The sequence below is a fragment of the Aedes albopictus genome, chromosome 2, assembly GCF_035046485.1.
Source record: "Aedes albopictus strain Foshan chromosome 2, AalbF5, whole genome shotgun sequence".
NCBI classification, from domain to species: Eukaryota; Metazoa; Arthropoda; class Insecta; order Diptera; family Culicidae; genus Aedes; species Aedes albopictus.
In genome coordinates, this window is record NC_085137.1 from 343052229 (window position 1) to 343076605 (window position 24377).

At 37.4% G+C, this 24377-nt stretch overlaps 1 long non-coding RNA gene and 1 pseudogene across 2 annotated transcripts in view; one reads left to right on the top strand and one right to left on the bottom strand.

Moving 5' to 3' along the window:
* The window catches only part of LOC134288283 (uncharacterized), a 585889-nt gene that overhangs the window by 373713 nt on the left and 187799 nt on the right, over positions 1-24377 (top strand). The gene's annotated exons all lie outside the window — the stretch shown is intronic.
* On the bottom strand, positions 18763-19658 carry LOC109428599 (small ribosomal subunit protein uS9-like; annotated as a pseudogene).

The following is a 24377-nucleotide window of genomic DNA, read 5'->3' on the forward strand; positions in this document are numbered from 1 at the left end:
ATTTCTCAAGAAAGTCTCGAAAATCTTCCAAAGATTTCCTTCAGCAATTTTTCTACTGATTCTTTCAAAGATAAGGACTCTTATGGAAAGGCTGACAGACATTCTTGCAGAGATTCCTGCAGAAATTCACTCAGAGATTTCATCAGAAATTCCGAAGGTGTTTCCTCTATGAATTTTCTCAGAAATTCCTCTAGGATTTCCTCCAAGCGTACCTCTAGGGATTTCTCCAAGGATTCCTCCAGGAATTCAGTGAAAAATGTTTGGGAATTTTATTAGGAGTTTTCCCAGGATTTTTTCCTAAAATATCTCAAGAGGTTTAGTTGGGTATTCCACCAGAGGTTTCCAAGTATTTCTACAGGTATCCCTGCTGGATTTCTTCAGAAAATTCATACATAGATTTTCAAAATATTCCTGTTTTTTTAGATTTCGTTTCATGAAGCCATTAAGATTTATCTTCAGATTTTTTTTAAGTTTATTATAAATATTGAAATCAGGCCATTTCTATAGGTCCTAAGTGCAGATGAGAGGCTCTCTTCAAGTCTCCTCTCTTTCGATTATAACGTGTTTGTATTTATAAATTTTGATTTACTTCTTGCGTCGGGAGGTAGATTAAACAATCCTTTTTCGATCTACACATTACAAATTTTCAAAATGTCCACTGTGGCATCATAATAATTTAAAGAGAATCGGAACAAAGAGAGCCTCTCTTTTGCAGATTGGACCTTTAGAAATATTTGGCCTGAAATGTTGAGACCTTTGGATGAATGCTTCCAATGATTTTCTTACCGTATAAATTCAGTAAGATGCGTGAGAATTACATTGTTACGAACATTTTGGAATCTAAGAAGTAATGCCTGGAAACATTTTTGAATATTTTTTTTACCTGTATTGACGAGATTTTTAGCCGTAGGCTAGTTCATCTCGGGACCCACGCTTTACTTCCCTTCCGCACAAAGAACTCACATTTTGTGAGTTTGTCGGGAGTGGGATTCGATCCCAGGTCCTCGGCGTGATAGTCAAGTGTTCTAACCATCACAACAGGCCCGCTCCACAATTTTTTTTTGAATGTTTTAAATAATCAAAAAATCTCAAAATGTTCCAAAAGAAATCAAATTCTCTATGCTACTATTCGCAACTTGTAATACACACAAGATGATCCAGAATTGGAAAATCCTTGTGAATCACTATCAAACAAACGCACCTCTCCACAATACCATCTCAATCTTCATCATCATCACCATCAAAGGCTGCTTCCGACACTTCCGGACCCAAACACGCACTTCTCTATCCAGGCCACCGCACCACTAGCACCGCCGCTTCAACCACCACCATCCAGGACGACCGCTCCGAATACGAATGCAAAACAAAAATCAATCAAAATGACAAATACGATTTCTGGCCTTTCGTTTGCGTCTGCTGTCGCGAGCTTGGGAGGAAAGTGTGAAATGCGTCCACTACAACGACTAAAATATTGTTCTCGCCAATCAACGACTTCTTCCTGGAAAGGGGCATTGAGAACGAGGCTGCTTTTGTAGGGGGCTGTCCATAAACCACGTGGTCATGGGGGGGGGGGGGGGTTTCGTTCAATGACCATTTTGTATGGACAAATAAATTTTTTTGTATGGACTAATGACCACGCGGGGGGGGGGGGGGGGTTTGAAAAGTCCCGAAAAAATGACCACGTGGTTTATGGACAGCCCCTAGCACTATGGGCCAGAAATCAAAATTTCGCGACAAAAGTCAAAAAAGTTGTTTTTCTAAAATCAATCAATTTTCATATTTGTATGATTATTTGGGCTATGTTTGATTATATACCGACTGATTTTTTCGATTTGTAACAAAATTGTATCGTTTTTTGTATGGAGAAACTTCCTATAAGCGAAAATTCTCGATTTTAACCAATATTTAGGAAAATGTTATTTTTGATGAAAAATGTTCCCAACAAGTATAACGCATACATTTCCGAAAAGTAAATATAGTATATTTTGCACATTTGGTGCACAAATTGCGATGCTTTTAAGTTTAAAAAGAAAATTTTACAATATTTACTCAAATTTTACGGTTTATTTGCCAAAGCGTTCCAAAAGTAGAAGTATTCGACCGTATTCGACATGCAACCGGTCTAGGATGCTAGTTTGGACTCTTCTTTTTCGAATGCTTCCGGACTTTTTTGCGGGAGTTTGCGGGAAACTAAGTTAGAGTGATTTTAGTGCTTGCTTTAATTTTACAATATTTCACACTGGGCTTCAATAATCATCTACTCTTGCCATTACGACGCAATGACTTTATAGCTTGCGATACAATATACATAGCAACAAACAACTACCATTCTGGAATATTTTGTTTCAGATATAAATGTGATTATAAGCTTTTAAATCAAGACCACACACTTACTCAATGTGCAAAGTATATCAATCCGTGTGATCAATAAGAATTAAAAATTCATCCAACGTACATACTTATGTACAGATGGATACATTATTAATGAAATTAGGGCCAAATCCACAGCTCAAGTGAAATTTCAACTCACGACCCTTATATGCTACACAAGTGCTTTACCGACTTAGCTACCGAGCCAATCAATGACATGACATTTTGAATATTTCAAGGAAAATCAAATATTTCTATTTATCGCAAATACATATATCCATCCCACTTGCACATATGTACGAAGAGCGAGCGTAATTTATTTATTGTTCAAATACCGGCTCCGAGTCATTTAGCCGACTGTCATTTGGATGATTGCCGCTTGGCCGAACGCCATTTGGCCGAAAGGGTCATTTGGCTGAACACCATTTGGCTGAATGCCGTTTGGCTGAAGAAGAAACGATCGTGCCACTGTTCTCCACTTAAATATAACTCAAAATAATCGCCTATGATTAAAAGGAGGAAAATTATCTGATAAAATATTGACAGTTTCAACGCCAACTAACCCCTGAATTGTAAAACTAGAAAGAATAATCAATGATTGGAGGAAGGAAAAAGGAACAATTAGTGATGATCAAATTGGCAGCTAGAATGTGAAAAGGGGTCTCTGAATAATTTTGAACATAATTCGGCCAAGCGACATTCGGCCAAATGCCGGACATCTGAAACACCTGAGCAGCGGATTTTTTCACCGAAAACTTAGCCATAATTTTGTAAAATTAACGCTCGCACTAAAATCACTCTATCCTGGTTCCCCGCAAATTCCCGCAAAAAAAAGTCCGGTAGCATCCGAAAAAGAAGAGTGTCGACTAGCTTCCTAGACCAGTTGCATGTCAAACACGGTCGAATACTACTACTTTTTGAACAAATTGGCAAATAAACCATAAAATTTGAGTAAATATTGAGAATTTTTTATTTAAACTTAAAGATATCGCAATTTGTGCATCAAATATGAAAAATATACTAAATTTACTAGAAATCTTTATCTTTTTCTTTATGGCTCGACATCCCCACTGGGACTTGACCTGCCTCGCTTCAACTTAGTGTTCTTTGAGCACTTCCACAATTATAAATTGAAGGGCTTTCTTTGCCTGCCATTGCATGAGTTTGTATATTGTGAGGCAAGTACAATGATACACCTATGCCCAGGGAGTCGAGAAATTTTTCCCGACCGGAATCGGGTATCAAACCCGCCGATTCCAGATTGGCGATCCATAGCCCTAACCACTTGGCTAACTGGAGACCCGCTGGTAGGAAATGTAGGCGTTATATTTGTTGGGCACATTGTTCACCACAAATTACATTCTTCTTAATATTGGTTAAAATTGAGAATTTGCGCATACAAGAAGTTTCTCCATACAAAAAACGATACAATTTTGTTACAAATAAAAAAAAACAGTCGGCATACAATCAAACATAGCCCAAACAATCATACATATATTAAAATAGATATATCTAAAAAAAAATAACTTTTTTGAATTTTGTCGCGAAATTTTGATTTCTGGCCCATAGTGCCTAGATACGATGGAACACTATGTCTGATTTATTAGAGAGAATGTTTTTCACTATAATGTGTGTTGGGATCTTTGAATGATTTTGAAGAGATCCTATTTCGAATGCCTTTTTATCTCGCTAAGAATTGGCTCTTCTCAGATACGAACATTTCACCCTGTTTCCACCCACGCCATTGTGTTCGGAACCGAAATGGAAGCAATTTCGGGTACTTTAGGTCCGGCCATCCTGACTGCTTCTTCCGTTTTGTCCGATGAATGGAATCGTGCGTGGAGAGGAAAAAAATCCTCCTCTCGAAGCGCCCACTTCGGAAGAGGCTCGGCTGCGGCTGGTGGTGTTGTTGGGTGGTGTTTAACTGCTGAAGTGTTCGAAAAGAACTTAGATGACTATGCGGTGCGGCGCGCGATGGTGGCGGGCCCTATGGTCTTCTCGGTTTTCTTTTTCCCTCGCTCGCTCTTGTTGTAACTTGGACAATTGTTGAAGTAAATACCCGGGACTAATTGGAGCCGGTCTACTGGGAATACGGAGCAATTAAAATTACAATTCCGGGAAAGGAAATGATGGATACCGATCATGATGATGAAGCAGCCGCCGCTGCTGCTGTCGATGACAACGGCGCGGTTGATTGGACAAAATGGGTGGAGTGAGATGATTGAGGAAGTAAGCATTGATTGTGTTAAATATAGCGCTGAAGCAGTGCATTCCTCGTGGTTCCAGCCGTCGGTTATTGCGTCAGACAACGACGAATCAATTTTAAATGCTTAAATATGCAGCATTATATCAGCAAACACGTGTGCAAATTTTATGGCACTCGAATCAAAAATGTGTGTGGCCTTGATCGTTTCTAAAAAAATCAACAAACTCGTTTTGAACATGCATATCATTTCGCAGCGCGACGATCGACGTAATAGCGAGTTGTACCGTCGTCCGTGTGCTTAGTTTATTCGACGTTTGCACACATCCTTGACCGACGATGATGCGATGACCATTTGTTGACACTTGACAGCAGTAAACGAAGATATGGCTTTATGGTGTGCAAATTAGTGGTCGTTATATTTGGGAAGGCAAACATTAGCACATTCATGGCTCATCGAAAGTGCGAGCGGTGTGGGACAAAGGCCGGTGAGATTTGAAGTTTGAATAATGTCTAAAAAATAAATCAAATTTTGAAAACTACTATTTGTTGAAATGAATTTTGACAACAGTATTTCAAACCGATTTGTACATAACAGCCTCTCTATTTGCTCTATTTTATTTGTCATGGAACGGACTATCCATGTAGATGGGTATCCAGATGCAAAGTAAATATTTAAATGGTTATTTTACATATGGTTCAATTATATTTGAACATGCAGCATTTCCAAAAATAGTCAAATCAATAATAAAGTCAAAACGCTCGCACTACTATGCTGAGATTAACTTGGTGCGAATAACGATTCAGAGCAGTATCATTTAATAAAAGAAATACAGTATAGTCAGAGCAGGATCTGAGGGGGCCGGGGGGGGGGGTCTAAGGCCCCGGGCCCCCACATTTTGGGGGCCCTCACGAAAACCGTCTTTGGTTCAAGTACTGCCCAAAAACAATTAAAAACTGTATTGGTCATCACATTTGTACCTCCTAGGGGCCTCCAAAACCACTCGGGCCCCGGGCCCCCACAATGCTTAATCCGGGCCTGAGTATAGTGCACGGTATGGGTCAAAGTAAATACTGCTTGTGGTACATGTTTCAAACATGCAGAGCGTATTTGGTGTGAATTAAAGCTATCGAGTAGCTAGCTTCAGATGTATACATCTGGGTTTTCCAATGGATGCCGGTAATTTGTGGAGAACGAGAAAGTATGTAATCTTTTCAATGATTTGGCTTTCCTCTGAGATTTGCTCAAGGATTTGCTAAGAAATCTAATCAGAATTCCATCAAGGATTCCTCTAGAAAATCTATCCAGGATTTCTTCCTGAATTTCTCTCGGTATTTTCAATTTAATTCCTTCTGGGGGTCCTCAAAATAAATCTAAGGTTGTTTTTTTGCAGTCCGGAAACATTCCCAAGACTTCTGCCAGGATTGATCGCAGTTCTTAAATTAAAACCAAAACTTATCTCAAGACTCTTCTCGGATTTTATCATGGAATCAATTTTGGAGTTCCACTCAATTTTTTTACTGGAGGATTTTCTCCTCTAGTTTTCTCAAGAAAATGATATCGGTAAAATTCATACCAGGGTTTTTGTTTTTGAAATTCCCTCTTAAATTTCTTCCAAGCTTTATTCCAGGATTTCTCTTGAAATTTCTCCCCTGATTTCTCCAACGGTTTAGACGATTCTTCTAGAAATTCTTTGCAACATTATTTTCTTTAATTCTTTCCGGAAATAGCCCTTTCACATGAACTTCTTCAGGTATTCATTACGAATGATGAGGTATTCATGAAATTTCTTCTCGAATCCCAACTATGATTTTATCCGGATTTCTTTGGAGATTTTTTCATTGGCTTTTCCTATACATTCCACATTGTTGTGCGCATAATTTCCAAAAGTAGGAAAATTTGCCTCTTGGGCCGACCTTCTGATACATTGTTTTCCTTGAATTTGTTCCTGAATTCGTTCGGTTTTGGAATTTCTTCCGCATTCTTCCTGGAATTCCAACATGGAATTTACCTGGATTTCTTTGTAGATTCTGATTGGGGTTTTGGCGGTTTTCTTTTCATTCTATATTTTAGGAATAATCTGCAGAGGAATTAAAGTAGAAATCCCGGAAGTAATCCTCTAACAAGAGGAATTACAAAGTTAATCCTAATAAAAAATCGCTGAAAATTTTCATAAATCGCCGGATGAAATTTTGATGTATTGGCTCCTTATGTGGTCTGAGATAATATCATATTATCAATCTGTATGTAAAGCTTATTCAGAGATACAGGGGACAGACAGACCCAAGTAACAATTTTAATTTTATCAAAGTTTTTTAGCGATTCAAAAATCCTAAACATAAAACCATTATTGATGCCGTCTTGAAAATTCTCTCGAGTTCTTGTATGTTATTTTTCACTCTCAATGTTCGATCGTCAGAATAAATTATGCTTGGTTGTTTATCCAGCCATCAATTGGAAAGATGCAGATATGGAATTCAGATTTGTTTTCCTATTTAATACGTGTCAGGAGACATGCCACGGAAAATTTGTGGTGAATGTGACTGTGATAATGACAAAAACTAAGTGCGCCACACAAACTATGCATAATTTGGAAGTTAAATGCATATAATTTACTCGGCGGAAATAGGTGCAAAAAAGGTTTTTTTTAACACAGCGGAGTTTAAAAGACATTATGTAATTTTTCTGACAAAAGAAAATGACGGAAACGTGTTGTATGGTTTAATTTGATCTCAAGCTGTACGTGAAATCATAAAATTGAGTAATAATTTTTCTGTATTTACATGAATTATCCCGGCTAGGCGACATATTTTTCTGATAAAACTCTGTGTTCCTGATGATTCCTCCAATAGGGCTAACCCTCCTGAGGTAGTCATAACTGAGCTCATGATAGAACTAGCGGTTTTATCATAGCATGTTTTTGGTTTATGTTACGGCCACGAAATCTTTTGTTGGTTTTATGCATTGCCTCACAGTTTTGTGTATTTGTTTACAAAAAAAAATCTCTCCGACAACAACCGCAAATGCAAGTTTTATTGAAATGGTATATAATAAGTGATAAAACCAATTCATGTCTACTTGCAAGTCTTGAATTGAAGATGTTTCTAGCAGAAGTTATATGATAGTTTTATGGAACGCCAAAGGTTCAAAGTTAAAAATTACCACATAAAACTAATTTGGAACAACTAGCTTTTTGACATGCTCGTATAAAACATGAATAAACCTTCAAGGCATGCTGATTGTTACTTGGGGAATGATCGGGGTAGGCAAACTTTTCACTTTTCAAAAATGGTTTTAAGCAGTACATCAAAACATCTCAAATTTTCAGTGTAAGTTGATCAACTAGTTGTGTATAAACAGTCCAAATTTGGGAAAGGTCGGGCTATGAAGTTAGTAATATTCTTGAAATAGGCATAATTAACGATAGCCAACTTTGAACTGTTATATCTCCGGATTGATCCGAATGCAATGAATTTCTACAGTTCATGACTTATTTAATTCGCTTTGAAAAACGTTTGACAAATCTTGAAATTATTTATAAGAACTAATATTGAAATAATATTGTTACTACATTTAGTTAATCGCTTAAATCACGTAAGCGCAGTTTTTGTTATTTTTACTACGAATGCAGTAAACGGGCAATATACTGGTACTGTAAAAAGATTTTTATCAATGTTTAAACATGGTAACAATTCGTTAGTGTTGTATTGGTTAAATAAACGTGAAATTGTCATACCATTCAATTGTAATAAGAAAATAATGAAAAATGGAATGGAGCCAGCCCCCACGGCAACTGGCGACTTGACGGTAATTCCACAAAGTGTTTTCCTTTGAGTTTCCCGAGGAATTTCCCCAGGAAGTTCTATGGTTTTTTTTCTGACGATTCCTTCAAGATTTTTTCTTGGATTTCGCCAGAGATTTATTCAAAAGTACTTCATTAATTTTTACACGTATCCTACTGAAGATTGCCTCAGGAATTCCTCCAGGGATTCTTTCTAAAATTAATTTATCGAGATATTTTTATCTTCAGAAACTTCTTCGGAATTTCAGAATTTCTCCAAGAATTTAAGCAAGTGATTTCTTCAAAATTTCTTCCAAGGAGTTTTTCTGAAATTCTGGAAATTTCTATAAGAATCTTTCTTTTGGACTTCCTTTCCAAGAATTTCTTTAGAAATTCTTTCAGTGATTGCTGCAGAATTTCATTCCACGATTTCTTTTAACCCTCTAATACCCAATCCCGCCTTTAGACGGGGTATAGTTTGAGCATTTTTGTAATTTTTGTTTCGTGGAAAATCAAAATTTTTATATTTTTGGCTGATATTTAGGATACTTTTGTATATCTCAAAATGGTTTTTGGTGTATTTTAAAACGTATTTACATTTTTTTAAAATCATTGAAAAATTGATGTTTTAGTTACCTTTCAGAAGTCATTGTTTATTTTGTATTGAATCGCTACAATTAACATATTTTAAATTTTTCTGAAATCATTCTATCCTACTTTAATAGTTTAAGTTAAAGTTTTCTATGAAAAAAATTTCAAATAAAGTTTTCTATGAAAAAAATTTCAAATAAAAATATTTCAACAATAATCATAAAATCTCAAAATGTTTTCATCTCAAAAAATCCGTACCCCAAATTGGTTTCCAGGAAAAATATAAAAGTGTGGGGATGTTCAAAAATAAAAATTAGAAAAATCAAAAACTTAAATTCACGAAATCGAGAATTAAAAAGAATCATCTTCCAAAACTCCTGAAGATGCTCATAGAAATTTCAAGAAAAAATTCTTGAAAGTTTCATGGGGCAATTACTATCTCTTAAGCAATTGCTGTTTGAATACCTAGGATAATACCGAGATGAAAACCTGCAGAAATTACTCGAAATACCCGTTTAATTCCAAGAAAATAATCACGAGATACTTCTTGAGAAATTCGAAACAAAAATCGCTTGAGAAACTTAAGGCGAAACTGGAAGCATTTCCTCATCTTTTGGTTTTCGATTTTATATTAAATTACGAAGCAATATTTTCAAAATCGGTTTTCGTGCACATGTAGAGTATGGATCAGGGTATCTTCTGATTTTTTTACGCGGTAGAAAATGTTTTTCGTTTTTGCAGAAACCATTTTTGAATAAAATTTCACTAAAAAATGGTTTCTGCAAAAACGAAAAACATTTTCTACCGCGTAAAAAATTCAGAAGATACCCTGATCCATACTCTACATGTGCACGAAAACCGATTTTGAAAATATTGCTTCGTTATTTAATAAAAAATCAAAAACCAAAGAAGTGAGGAAATCTTTCCAGTTTCGCCTTAAGGAAGGATTCCTGCAGTATTCCATGAAGAAATTCTGAAGGAATTAAAAAATGCCCACAGAAATCACAGACAACGTACTGGTGCCAATCTTTAAAAATCCCTGAATAAATTGCAAAAGGATCCCTGGAGGGTTTTTTGAAGAAATTCTTGGAAAACTCCTGGAAATACCACAGAAGGAATTCTAAGAATCATTTCTGTAATGACTGGGGACATTTCTGAAGGAAAACTTGCAGAAACAAAAACAATTCTGGAGCAATTATTTATGGAACAACTGAAGAAATTCCTTGAAAACTGCTAAGAAACAGAGTCTTGAGTCATTTCTGTAGGAATTGTTTAGAGAATATTTTGAAAATCAAATTCCGAAAGAGTCTATGAAGAAAGGTCTGAATAAATCCAAAGCAAACCTTGGAGGAACTATTGGAGAAACCCCTGGAGGATCCTTCAGATGAGCCTTTAGATTTTTCTTTCAGAGTGCGGCTCTGCGGTGCGGGTTTTTGACAGTTTGAAATGACATTTAGGATATTTCAACATCCTTCTATCTGATAAGATGGAAAGATTTATAATTCATGATGTACTTGATGGTGCAAATCCAAAGATCAGAATTTAAATGCGCTCAGTGCGGACAAGCCTGCTGAGGGCTGAGAAAACCGCTGAGTAATTTCTAAAGGAACCTTCATTGAAACTCAAGCAATAGTTTCTGGAATAGTTTCTGGGCAAGTTTTTGAATATCTAAAGGAATTTCTGGATAAAATTATGTTATCGTGGATTTTCTCAAATTTTCTAGAATAACCTAGAATTCTGGGGTATTCTTTCAAGTTTCATTGTTCAAATAGTTACTGACAGTAATTGTTGAAAAAGGCGAAACAACCGATCCGTTTCCAGTTTCATTAGTGTTAAATTGCCATTCTTCCTAATGACCATTCGGCCCAACGACCATTCGGCCTAATGACCCAGCATCGTTAACCTTCACGTAACCGACTCCCGACAACTCATTTTCAAAATGCTGGCATTTCGTCAATTTTCATCCGATTTTTTTTAAGTCACCCTCAATCAATCATAAATTGGTGCTACAGTGGGGTTCCGTTTTTAGCATGCTCCATTTTTGGCATGTTCCGTTTTTGGCACCCCTCGAATTTGGCAACAAAGGATTCCGTTTTTGGCAACATTTTCAAATCTATGGTTCAATAGAGGTAACTGGGCATATTATGTTATCATTTACAAACAGAGAAATGTAAAAAAAAATGTGGATGAAAAGAGATTCCGATTTTAGCACGGTTCCGTTTTTAGCAACTGAAAATAAAAATTTTGTTGCCAAAATCGGAACCCCACTGTAGTTTATTATACTCAAGTGACCATGCAATATCCGGAACCCTCCGGGGATATTCAGGATTGTGCTGGGGTGAGGGGGTTGCCTAAATGGTTAATAGTGATTATTCCGTTTGTTATTGTGTTTGAACCATCGATTTTCAGCGAAATTTTTGTTGCGAACAGTGAAACACAGCTGTGATAACCAGATTTGAATAAGTTGACCCATACGAATCCCTGTGACAGGTTCCGCGGGGCCTCATTGGGGACATTCTGATTTGGTCGGCGTTAAGTCAGAGGGGACCAAGTAACAAAATTGATGAAAATTAGATTTTTAGGGCATTTGATTAAGAATTACTTAAGCTACTTGGAACATTCACCCAATTTCTTTAACGTTACAATTAACGAGAGTTATAGCACAATTTTCTTTTGATTGAACTGCAAAAATCGATAATAGTGTGCAGTCAGAGTGGACCATATGCTTGAAGTCAAGAGAGTTGAAAAAATATGTATTGGTTAAAATCCAATGAATAAATTAGTTTATCATCAAAATGTGATACGTTTCCAAATCGTATGACTTCCTAACGCATTTTCTGATGATTATTGATCAAGAAAGCACGTGGAATTCCATTTTATAATGGTCAATATCGTATTTTACAATTCATTGTGTTGAAGCATATTGCGGCATTTCGCGTGCAGACAGAGTGGACCATGTGTCTCTATGAAAAATAATTGAATTTACCGTATTCTTCGTAATCCTTTCCAAATCAAAATATGTTTGTTAAGTAGCTGTTGGGCATCATAATGAAATGTACCAATACTCGTTTCATGAAGAAATTGATTTTACCGATTATTTATGAATTGTGTACTTGGTTCACTCTGTCTGAACGAATATTTGAAAAATGCCAGTCCTCTGAATAAATTATTATGAACTATGTAACTACAATATTTCAAAAACATACCGAACTATGAAAATACGTTCTAAAATTGTTAGCTATTGAATGTTCAAGTTAATAATTCTTAAATAGCTCATTAATTGACTACCCTTCATGTAATATTGAACTGTTGTACTTGGTCCACTCTGACTGAACATAAAAAATGAAAATGGTAATCAACAGTGTAATAACAGAAATCTCAAATTTCAAACTTCTTGCTCACATTATACACTACTCCTATTAACTGTTGTCCTACTTGTGCATTATTTTTTCATCAAATATGTAAAATCTTGAGTGTGAACTGTAGTTGGTTGAAGATTTTCCAAAAATCGTTCAGTCAGAGTGGACTAAGTACAATCAATTACTTGGCAATTTCTTGGTTTCAAGCTTTATTAACCATGTTTTCGCGATCAATACAGAGCGATGCTATGATGAATAGTTATTAAAATTTGTGGCAAAAATTCAAGAACATTTGTTGAAAAACTAAAAATTTATAGAGTTGCAAACTTTAAAGTCGTTTTTCTAGAAATTATGTAAAATACACATGGTCCTCTCTGACTTAACGCCGACCATTTGCAACCAAAACATGCCGTGCGACGTATCAATCTTAATGATTTTGAAAGAATGGGGCAGAAAAAATTGACTGAAGTATGTATCAACTGCTTTTATTGCTACTCTTAATGTGGTTTGTAAAACCTCTCTGAGAGTGGTCCACTTAGCCGGAAGATGCTCTTAAAGAGGTTATCAAGAGGTTTTGATGTATAAATCAGTTTTATTGCAAGTTTTATAAAATTGGTCATGAAGATCTCTTATAGAGCCGAACAAAACTTAAAATATTACTTGGGCTCTCAAACACAATAACACACGAAATAATCACTTTTATCGACTTCGTTTCGACCAATTTTTTTTTAAATGAATGGTCTCTTATTCTCTGTAGATCCATCATAGTAGATTGCAAATCTGGCCTTCAATCTTTTAACGAAGTTTGTTTCTTAACTGGTTATGTTTTAAGGGACTTTCGGCTACCAGTCTTAACGTAATCATAATCGGATTAACGAAGGATCAACGAAAAAGGCACAAAAGCCGAAAACCCCCGTAACATAACCACAATCACAGCCGTTCCCCATACATATTAAACTGGTTCTGCGTACCTGTTGAACTGATTCTGATAACTTTTTACGAAACCAACAAGTTACATGTTGTTTTGAGCACAATTGATGTTTTGAAATATGACGTAATCTCATGATTATGATACTGCTTTGGATAATGCGTAGATACAAGGCTAGCATATTACACCTTGGGATATTACAAACTTCTTATCTGAAGTGAATCTGCTATCTGCTGTGTAATTTATATTAGGCCCAGAAATATTGTAAACTCACCTGTTGATTGGAATCGACTTCCTCGGAAGCACATCCTTAGGAAGTAACAACATAATTTAAAATCATTCTACTTGTTGGTCGACAACTTACAGCCATTTTGCCATCACAGCTTGGCATTCCGAGGTACCACCTATAAGACCTACCATTATAACCCACTTGTCGTCCTCGTCGTCGTCACTTGTGCCTGCTCTAGTTAGCCCACTATTTCCTATTGTCGTTAAAACAATCCCATTTTCTCTAGTTAGACGCAAAACTATGTTGTAGCTGTACGAACGACGATACCCAACAACATTCTTCACCCAGCCAGGTGTGTAAATTTACCGGCGGTGCGGTGTGGCGCAGCCACTCACTCTCCTCAAGGGGGTAGGTACACACACTAAACACACAGGGTTGTAAAAAGCATATCCACTATCCAGCGCAGTAGCGGTAGGCAGGAACCGAGCTCAACCTCGTTGGCGTCGAAGGTTCTGTACAATGGTGTGTGCGGTTGTTTATATTTGCATATAGATTAAAGGCACAATCTTATTAATAAAGTTGTAATTAAAATATGAATAGCGAGAAGTACTGTCGGGCTTCTGCAGTTTCCAGCAGATCTAAGGAGTGGATGTGTCACAAGCGACAACTACACACATACTTTGAATTTTATGCGATAAAAGGTTGAGCAAATTTCGGTCGTCCTTGGTCCATGGCGAACAAAAAAGGTGTTCCTACCAGCAGGGTAGCTCTCTACATCACACGTGCACTGCACATACACTTGGACCAGCAGGTGTCGGTTGGTCGGCCGGTATGGTGTGTCGTGTACTTTCTTTCTAATGATTATGCAATGAGTAATTTGCAGAGTTGCGGCTGTGGCGTCGAGAGCTGATCTCCGGGTCCTTTCGGGACGGGCATGTGAATTGCTTTTCCCACCCCGGTGTTATCCGGCTCATTATCAGATAATTATTCCATGGCTTTGACATGCGAGACTGCGTATACCTCTTCTGTAGGTACAACAGCAGCACCCTGGGAGGTTCTCTCTGGGGCGGAGGTGTTGTCACAATACAGTGGACCGGAAATGTGTGCGCATATTTATAATGATCAAAGTTGAATCTATGCGAGATGTTAGCCGGTAGTAGTATGAGTACTTTGTATGATTGGATAAGGTGACGGATGGTACTTGTTTCAATGTGAAACGGTGATTGAAATATTGAATGTGTAATGCAATCACAGTGAAGTACGGGACTTGTGTAGCAAAACCGTAGGAAGCGGACCTGGTGTGATGGGGCAAGCACGTGACTATCACTCCCGACAAACTCACAAAAATCCTAAGTAAAGCGCCAGTCCTGAGATGAACTAGCCTAGGGCTAAAAATCTCGGCAATTCAGTTAAAAAATGACAACATATGAACATAATCCATCCAGCAAAAAACGATAACCTGAGAGATTGTTATCCTTGCATCGCCTTGAACTGTTGCGAGGTGGAATGTTCGACGAACTTCTGGATCTCCAACTGATTTTCATAGCTATCGCTTTTTGGATGACGAGGAAGTCAGTGCTAGAAATTCAGTTGTGGGTCATCCAAACGTGACTTCAATTTCGGGGAGTCAATTCGTGGTCAATTGATGATTGGATTGTTTAGCCCGAAATGTGAAAAGACGTAACCATTCCCTGTGTAAGCAACATTTCTTCTTTCCCAGCGCTGTTTTTAGCCTTTTCATGATTTTTAAACTCCCAGCTACTTCAAATTCAATAATACCAAGCAATAAATTTGCATAACATATGCATGCAAAATATCCAATACATCCAATCGTTCTCTTAACCACCCACGATTTACCCTTTAAGCGTCCAAATCTACGCACGATACGCATACCGAGCGAGCACATTCCACGCCGCGAAGAATGTATGTATCTAGATATGTAGGCAACATTCACCCCCAGACCAGAACGTGAGTGAGCAAAAAAATAACAGATTCCACACACTGTCGAGTCGATGCAAATTGAAAACTAAATGAACCATGAATGATCAATCTGTTTCACTCAATTGGTTAGTATGCTAGTCGGTGTCCCCGGTCGTCGCTATCGTCGTCATCGTCGTCGGGTGATCCGTGTCAAGAGATAGCGCGGTGAAACCTCGACCGATTGGACAGACTAGTAGTGTGTTCTTTGCCGAGCTCGCTTTTTATCCCCCACATACTCATCAAGAGTGGATCAATGCAAATCATTTTCCCCAACTTGTGCCACCCACCTCCAGGTTCGGTTGAACCATTTTTCGGGCAAAGCGTCGTCGCCGTTCTTCTCATGTAGCTACCTACTAGAGAGACGAGTTGGCTAGCAGGCGATCATCACGTCGCGTCGTCGACAGCCAAACGTACGCAATGTTCTTTGTGCGGTTCCAGATTCGTGCTAGAGCAATTTCAACCGGAGAATAACCCCGTGTTCAATTGCTTTTACTCCGCTCATCGCCTCTTCTGGCTGTTTGTCGCACAGTTTGGTGCCAAGAAAATGATAGATAAACAACAGGTCAATCAAAAAGAATTTTGGACAGAGCTGTTCGGATGAAGATAGACGGAAAGGGGATAAAATGTGTCTTGAAAATAAATTCAAAATTTTATTTCGCTAAAATTTGTTACTATAAAAAGAGAAAAGTTTTATTAAATAATTTCATGAAAACGGTGGTTTTCGTTAGTTTCATAAATTGAAAAAGATTTTATACAACATATTGGTAGATTTCACTTCTTATATAACCACACGACTTTGTTTTCCCAAAAAATAAAATAAACGGCGCATTTCCTCCTCTAGTCCCCTCTATTCAACGCTTTTAGAAGTGACGGGAGGCGTTCATCAATCGCTCGACGAGCTAGTCAGTCGAGTCGTGCCAAAAACCAACAGCAATTTTCAAAATTGGTTTAATGGTAGCACACGATTTAGGGGTGAACCTTTGAGGGAACGAATGGAGTAATTTCCGAGATGATGATACGTTTCAAATCGAATCGGTCCCGCGTCGGGCCAAGATTGGAGGTCTTTTACCTGCATATTTCGGTTCACACCTTTTTTGTGGTCTGGTGAATGATTAAATGATGAAGTTGCTTTGCTCTGCTAATTTAGTAAGAATGTAAGAGTATTTTTGAAATGTTGTTCCAATTTTGATATTTTGTTATAATATTAAGGGTACTTCAGTGAAGAGCAACACGCACATAAGATACATAATCATCGATTTTTGGAGAATAATAACTTACTAGCTAACCCGACGTGTCTAGCCGCGTTAGCTAGGAAAAGAGTGCTTCTAAAGTTCCAGTTACATTTCTTCTCTGCAACACTTTTGACATAAACGTCTGTCGGTTCATTAAATACTGCTGAATCTACTGATCGTACGCATTTAAATAGTAGAAAGGAGAGTTCCAGAGATTTCTAGAATGTTCAGCTTTTTCTGTAAAATTCTCGAAAACATTCTAGAATCTTCTCCAAAATGCTTCTCTCTTGAGCGTTTACTAATCTCCAGAAAGTTCTCGAAATTTAATGAATTTTGCTGCTTCAGAACTTTTTAGAAGGTTAATTTTCTATTTTTTCATGAACGCTCACCAACTCCCCGAACATTCTCGGCTTCAAAAAATAGGTTCCAGGAAATTCCAGAAGGTTCGTTTTCTTATTCTTTCTGCTGCTTTTAATGTTTCAGCAGCTTCTTGAAAGTTCCAGGTATTTGAAGCAGTTTGATGTTCCAGAATATTCTAGTGGATTTTTCTGTTTTTTTTGGAAGGTTCAGTAGCTTCCAAAAATATCTAAAAAAATATGGATTTTGTTTCAGAACATTCTTGAAGGTTATTTTTCTTTTTCTTGAACGTTCACAAACTTCCAGACACTTTCGTAAACTAAAAAAGTTTGCAAAAGGTCTTGTTTTTGAGTCGTCCAGTAACATCTCGAATGATCTTAGAATCTTAAGAATTCTGATGATTAAGAACATACCCGTAGATTATTATTCTTCTTTTCTGTAATCTTCAGAAAGTTCTCGAAATTTTATGTACACCCGATTCTTTTTTTTTCACGGGTCTAGTTTTTGCTACAACTCAGTCAATTTTCAACCGATTCTCATGAAATTTTGTACACGGATAGTACTAATCCGTGCCTACATGTGTACAAAATTTCATGATAATCGGTTGAAAATTACCTGAGGTATAGCAAAAACCGTGCAAAACGTGCAAAAAAAGAATCAGGTGTAATTTAACATCACAAAAGGTGCTTTATTCTTTCTTGAACAGATATAATCTTCCAGAAAGTTCTCGAAATTTAAAAAAAGTGTAACAAAACATTCCATAAGATTCTTCTCATTTTAGTAGCTTAAAGAAAGTATTCTGTATTTGAGAGTGTGATATTCCAGCATATCTCAGATTATTGTTTTACTTTTGAAACATTCAGTAACTTCCAGAAGGTTTCTGGAAATTTTATAGATTTATACGTTCCAGAACATTCGAGAAAGTTTTTTTTTTGCTTTTCTGTTTGTTTCCTAACTTCCATAAAATTTTCTAAATTTTATTAGGTTTGATGTGGAGAACCAACCTTCTTGAATGGTTCTTTTCCAAAAAGTTTAACAACTTAGAAGTGGTCATTAGAAGAGGAAGTTCTCAGTTAATAACTGTGGTAGAGCTCATAGACAGAAGCTCATAGCCGAGAAGCAGGCTTTGTCTCAGTTGGAATGTTACGCCAAGAAAAATAAGAAGAAGATGTTCCATAATGCTGCAAAAGGTTCTTCCCCTTCTTCTGAAGCGTCCGGAAACTTCAAGGATATTCTCGAAACTTTAAGAAGTTCAATACTCCAGAACATTGTAGAACGTTCTTCTTCTTGTTTTTTTTTTTCTAGAACATTCAGCAACTTTCAGAAAGTTCTTAGAATCTTTAGAATGCCCAATTTTGATGGTACAAAATATTCCAGAAGATTTTTATTATTTTTGGACAGTCAAAACACATCCAGAAAGTTCTCGTATTTTGGACCCCAGGCAACTTCAGAGTAATGGCAAACAAGTTTGGTAATACATATTGCCTTTATTTTTGCAATACCTTCAGACTAGACCTAGTTCTATTAAAGCTAAAATAAAGTTGATTTCTTGGCATACTTTGATTTTTGTTCCACGTCAAAGTTGAACAGGGCGATTTTGTATACCTGGGGTCCATTTGGACCCCAAATTTAATTCTCTATATCTTTTTATTCTCTTGTTTAAGAATATTCATGTCTTCGTCAAATATGTTCGATATGTCAAGCGCCATCTAGTGGTGAATTGGTTAAGGTGCCATTAGACTGTTTGCTATGATGCCAAATATTTGCTTCGTTAAGTTTTGACAAATATTTGATCAAATCGGATCAAATATATTTGTCACAGTAATCGGTGATCAAATATTTGACACAAACATATTTGATCAAAAGCTTTGACAAGTGCTGTGTTCGGTGAAAGTGATCTCAAACATGCCCTTCGACATAAATATCAAACTTCATTCATTTACGGGTGATATTACTGGTTCTTTCTTTAATTTCAAATTGCGCCAGACAATGGAACACTTATTGAACTGAGAAATACAAAATAACTACGACCAGCAAAGCAAAACAAAAACTGTAACCGAATGCAAGAGTTTAACTAAACGATCCCTGGTAACGAGTGTGGGCACCTGGACTTCCAAACTACTTCGGTTTGCAAAGGCGGGGATCGGCAACCAGCAGGGTACGGCCAAGGTACGGCCAGGAATCAGGATATCCTTCAGTTCCTTGCGAGAGGCTTCATACACATACTTCTGGTAGAAAGAAACCAGCTCCTAGGGAATGGATTGGCGGATGGCGTAGACTTGGGTGACATGACCACCACCGGAAACGCGGATCATGATGTCGACACTGACAAACATTTCCTTGCCGAGCAACAGCAGCAGCTTCTGGAGCATATACTGCAGAATCTTGGGTTTGGTCTGGTCCAGCGACCAGCCGTTCACGCGTAGCAAACCCTTGCAACGCTTGGGGTGATGGTTGTTTTTTTTTTAGCGTCCGAAAACCTGGACAGCCTTGACAGGTTCCTTGTGTGCCTTTACGATATACGTATATTCCTCCAGTAGTTCGTTCCATTATTCTCTCTGAATTTCCTTCCTGGATTTTTTATCGGGAGTTATATTTTTTTTCTGGGATACCTCATGGAGGTCCATCTAAAAGTCTCCAAAGAATACTTACGAGGATTTCTCTTGGATTTTATGCTGGTATTTTACTTGCAGTTCCTTTTTGTTTTGTTTTTGGAATTCGGTCTGAAAATTCATTCAGATGTTTTTTCAGGGATTTTTGCAAAAAAATCTCCTTGAGCCGCTTTTAAAATTTATCCAGTAGTTCTTTCTGAGTTTTTAAAAATTCCTTTTGGGATCATACCGAATATTTCTACTGGGATTCCTTTAAAAGTTCATTCTGACACTCCTCAAAAATAATAGATTTCTTTAAGACTTTCTCTCGGTATTCCCTCTAAAGTTTCATACTGGATATTTTCAGGAACCATTCTGAAAATTCTTCCTAAATTTCTTCTGAGATTTCTCCTCTCGGAATTTCTTCTGGAATCATTCAAAAGGATCCTTCTAGGATAGTTCTTATATTCTTTCAGTAGTTCATCTCTATGGATTATTGGACGTAACTTTCAGGGAATTAGAAGTGTTAATCGCTTTCGTTCTGAATAGCTTTGTGAAAGCATAATCCGTCTAAAACTAAATTTGGGATTTGTTGGGATCCACTTCTAGAACACTAATAATATTCGCAGAATTCGGTTCACACTTCTAACATACAGACACACAATACACAGCCGAAAATCGTCCCAGGTTTCCAGATCCCTCAGTCGATAGCTACCTCCAAATAAAACAATATGGTAGATACTTCGTTTAAATGCTTTGACATTCATGCAACTGAACAAGTTTATTGGACGTCTTGAATGAAACGGTACACAACTGGTCGGTTTCTTCGGCTCACCGGCTGAGGTATTAGGGTTCCACTGAAGCGATGGCAGACGAGTGTTGATGCTAAAAACGGCGGTAACAGGATGGACTTTGGTTATTACAGGATTTGGTAAACGGCGGGCATGGTGCTTGACCCTGAAATTTATTTTATTTGACGTCAATCATTCGTAGACCGTTAGTTAGTTACCTCGTGGCGGGACAGCGTAGGTGCTCACTGTTCTACAAAGCGGGTGGCGACGAGACGGGCTCTCAGAGACGTTGGACCTCACGGCAGTGACCCGAGTACAAAGGCGGGACAGCGTTCCTTGGGGTGACGAAGCGAGACTTGTGGCGGCTCTTCCAGGAGCGGAGCACCCCGTAGCAAAGCAGATGTCGGTGGCAAAATGGGACTATCTTGCGTCGGAGTGGTTCGTCTGGCAATAAAACAAACCTTCCAGCGATAAAGTAGGCCGACTCAGTGGACCTTCTGGTGACAATATGGTCTTCTGAGTGGCCAAACAGTCCTTCCGGCGGGCGGCGAAGTGGACCTTCCGGAGGCGTAATAGCTGTTACGACGAGTCTTTCAGCGGCGAAGAGGGTCTTCCTATGACGATTTGGGCTTCTGATAAACGCGGCCCCCAGCCGGTGATCTGGTAATACTTTCGGGGTGGCAAAGCAAAACCTCTGTCTCGGGTTTTGCCATACAATCTCAATCCCGGTCACAAAAACCGACATGAAAATGGAACCGAAAACAGAAATGTAATTCAACTGTCATGGGTAAAATATTTGACTATCAGCAAGTAGGCGATTATTTGTCAATGCATAGCAAATAACAACCAAATATTTCCCCTTACTTATTTGGTCAAACATATTTGGCCATTACATTATTTGTCAAATATATTTGTTAAAAAATAACAAATATTTGTTCAATTGACAAACAGTCTAATAGGTACTTTAGTTCAAAATTTCCCCAATAGATGGCGTTATTTGGCGTTAAAAATTTAGTAATATAATGTCTTAAAACGAAATTGTCGGAAGATCTAGAGTTTGTAGAAGCGTCACGTCTTCGGGAAAGTTGCTCAGCAAGTCGAACGCTTAAAGATAATGGACCGATTGATTTGAAATTCCACCACTGGGTGGTGCTAGTGTGCATTTTGTATCTCATATAACACTGGATCCTTATCACTTAGAAAGATGACGTCTTCGAGACGTCTGTTGTGCTGGTCAAATACTTCCAGATGATGTGCCGTTTGGTTTGAAACTCCATACATAGGTGGCGCTAGTGAGCATGCTAATTTTACATCTCATATATCTCAGGGTCCTGATCTCACAAAAAGGTGGTGTGTTCGGCAATGTTGTTTTATAGGTCAAAAACTTACAGATGATGCAAAATTTGATTCGGAAATCCACACATAGGTGGCGCTACTGAGTATGAAAATTTTATATTTCAAATACCCCAGGATCCTAATAACTCTCTTACCGTTTCTACTATCTTCAACAAAGATGTTTGGTAGGTAAAGAATTTACAAATAATGGACCGTTTGATTTGAACCTTTGTCACTAGATGAAGCTAGTGAGCATACACATTTTGAATCTTTTATAAATCAGTGGCCGAATTCCGGGACACAGTTTCTTCGAAGAGAAGAAATTTTCATCCAGCATGAAAATTTTCTTTTCTTCGAAGAAACTGTGTCCCGGAATTCGCCTACAGGATTCAGATTATTTAGAAAAATTTAAGATTCTGCAAGTAAGTTGCAAGAGCTTTTAATGATGAGTCGGTTTACTCTGAATTTTGCTCATAGGTGGTGTCAGTGAGCATGCAATTTGTATATCTCATAAAGCACAAGATTCTTAGAAAGAGAGGCAAACGCACAGTTAAAAATATAAAATTGCTCTCATGCAGAGTTTGTGTGCGGTGACTAGACTTCTGCGTGAGAGCAGTGAGAGCCCGCATGTCATAATCCCAGTGCACAATTTCTGCGCGCACTCAAAAAAAAAAACACCACTCAGTCAACACGCAGATCGTTCACAAGGGACTGTTCAAATATTTTGATGAATCACACGCATACCAGTGGATCCTAAAAATAGCGTACACAACAACTTTTCCGAAGACTACATCTTTCTAAGTAATCAGAATCCTGCGATATATGAGATATATGAAATATGCGTGCTTAGTAATGCCACTTATACTTGGAGTTTCAAATCAAACGGCATATCATCTGTAAGTCATTGACCAACACAGCAACTTTGGCGGAGGTATCATCTTTGTAGGTGCTCAGGATCCTGAGATACATGAAATATAAATTTGCACGATTAGTCGCACCATCTATGTGTGGAATTTTTCAAACAAACGGTTCATCATTAGTAAACACTTGACCCAATATACAACTTTGCCAAAGACACCAAATATCTATGTGATCCGGATCTTGATAAAAATGGGATCATATACCTAATACTTACATGCTCACTAGTGCCACCTATATATGAAATTCCGAATTAAACAGTCTGGCATCTGTAAGGCCTTGCCCAACCCAACAACTTTGCTGAAGACACCGATCTTCTAATTAGTCAGGATCATGATATACAGAAGAACAAGTATGCGAAATGGACCATCATTTAAGGTTTCCTGTAGAGGGTTAACGAAACATTTCAAAGCGTTACGGACAGACAGACAGACAGACAACACTGGGCTTTTATATGATTTGTTTTACTGAATACTGTGCAACATATGGCTTGATAAATAACAGGCATTTACGTGATTAGGAGCTGAACTTTCAACATCAATGCAATCCAACATTTAAACACACAAAATGACATTAAAAATCCCACAAAAAATCACAGAAAAAATGTTTACACCCCAAAAGTATTTAAAAACAGTTTCATTATTCAACCACAATGTTTTCTGAAAATTATCATTTGTCACAAAGTTCAATTTTCAGAAAATGTCTCATAATTAATTAAACAAAAAAAAATGTTTTTTTTTCCTAAACAGCAACAACTTCCTGAAGACCTGTTTTAGCTATGTAAGTTCTTTCTTGAAAAAAAAAATCCTATTGAATTAAAATGAGCGCAATTTAACGAAACATATAACCTTGTAAAGCAACAAAAGGGTAGATGGAAATGTCTTGCTGGAACCAGGCCGCCGAAACTGTAGAAAAATAAGAAATTGTATCCACTATTGAAAACATATTTTTCAACCATTGAAAAAATGTTGATTGAAAAAAAACAATTAATTGAAAATGTGTCATATTTAGAGCAAAACCCTAATAAAATTTTCTTAATTTCTGATCTCTCACAAACATATAATAATTATTCATTTGAATATTACAGATTTTGTGCCTCTATATAGATTTCAAATTTCTCCATCTGAATATATGAAACTTTTCTTTCGCCTTCACACTTGCAATAAAAACTCTGGAGTATTGGGTCTCTTCCAGTGATTCCTTCAGGAATTTCTACAAATAAAAGACATAGGGTGACGAAGGGTATTATCGGCAGGTTTGTTCTCTTCGTCATGGGGGGTTTTTGTGGGCCAAATTGTTTGAAACTTGGACATACAACTCATCTTGGTTGGGAAGGATTTGAGGCCAACTGTGAGACCAACAGGTTTCAAAAAACCCCCCATGACGAAGAGAACAAAACTGCCGAAAATACGTAAGTTCCCCTATTATGAAGAAATTTTCAGAAATTCATCATGAGATTTCTTTGGAAATTTACTCAAAGATTATAGATTTTTCTCCAGTGATTTTTAGTTTATTATTGTTCAAGATGAATCAGCTGTACTGGTAATCTCCTGAATATAGATATAAAAATAATAATAATTAGTTTCGAACATCTTCAGAAACTCCTCCGGCATTTCCTTGAGAAAATTTCCCAGGTAATTAAAAACAAAATCTACCATGAATGCTTTCGGAGATTTTTCTGAGATATCTTTCAAACATGTTTGGATTGTTT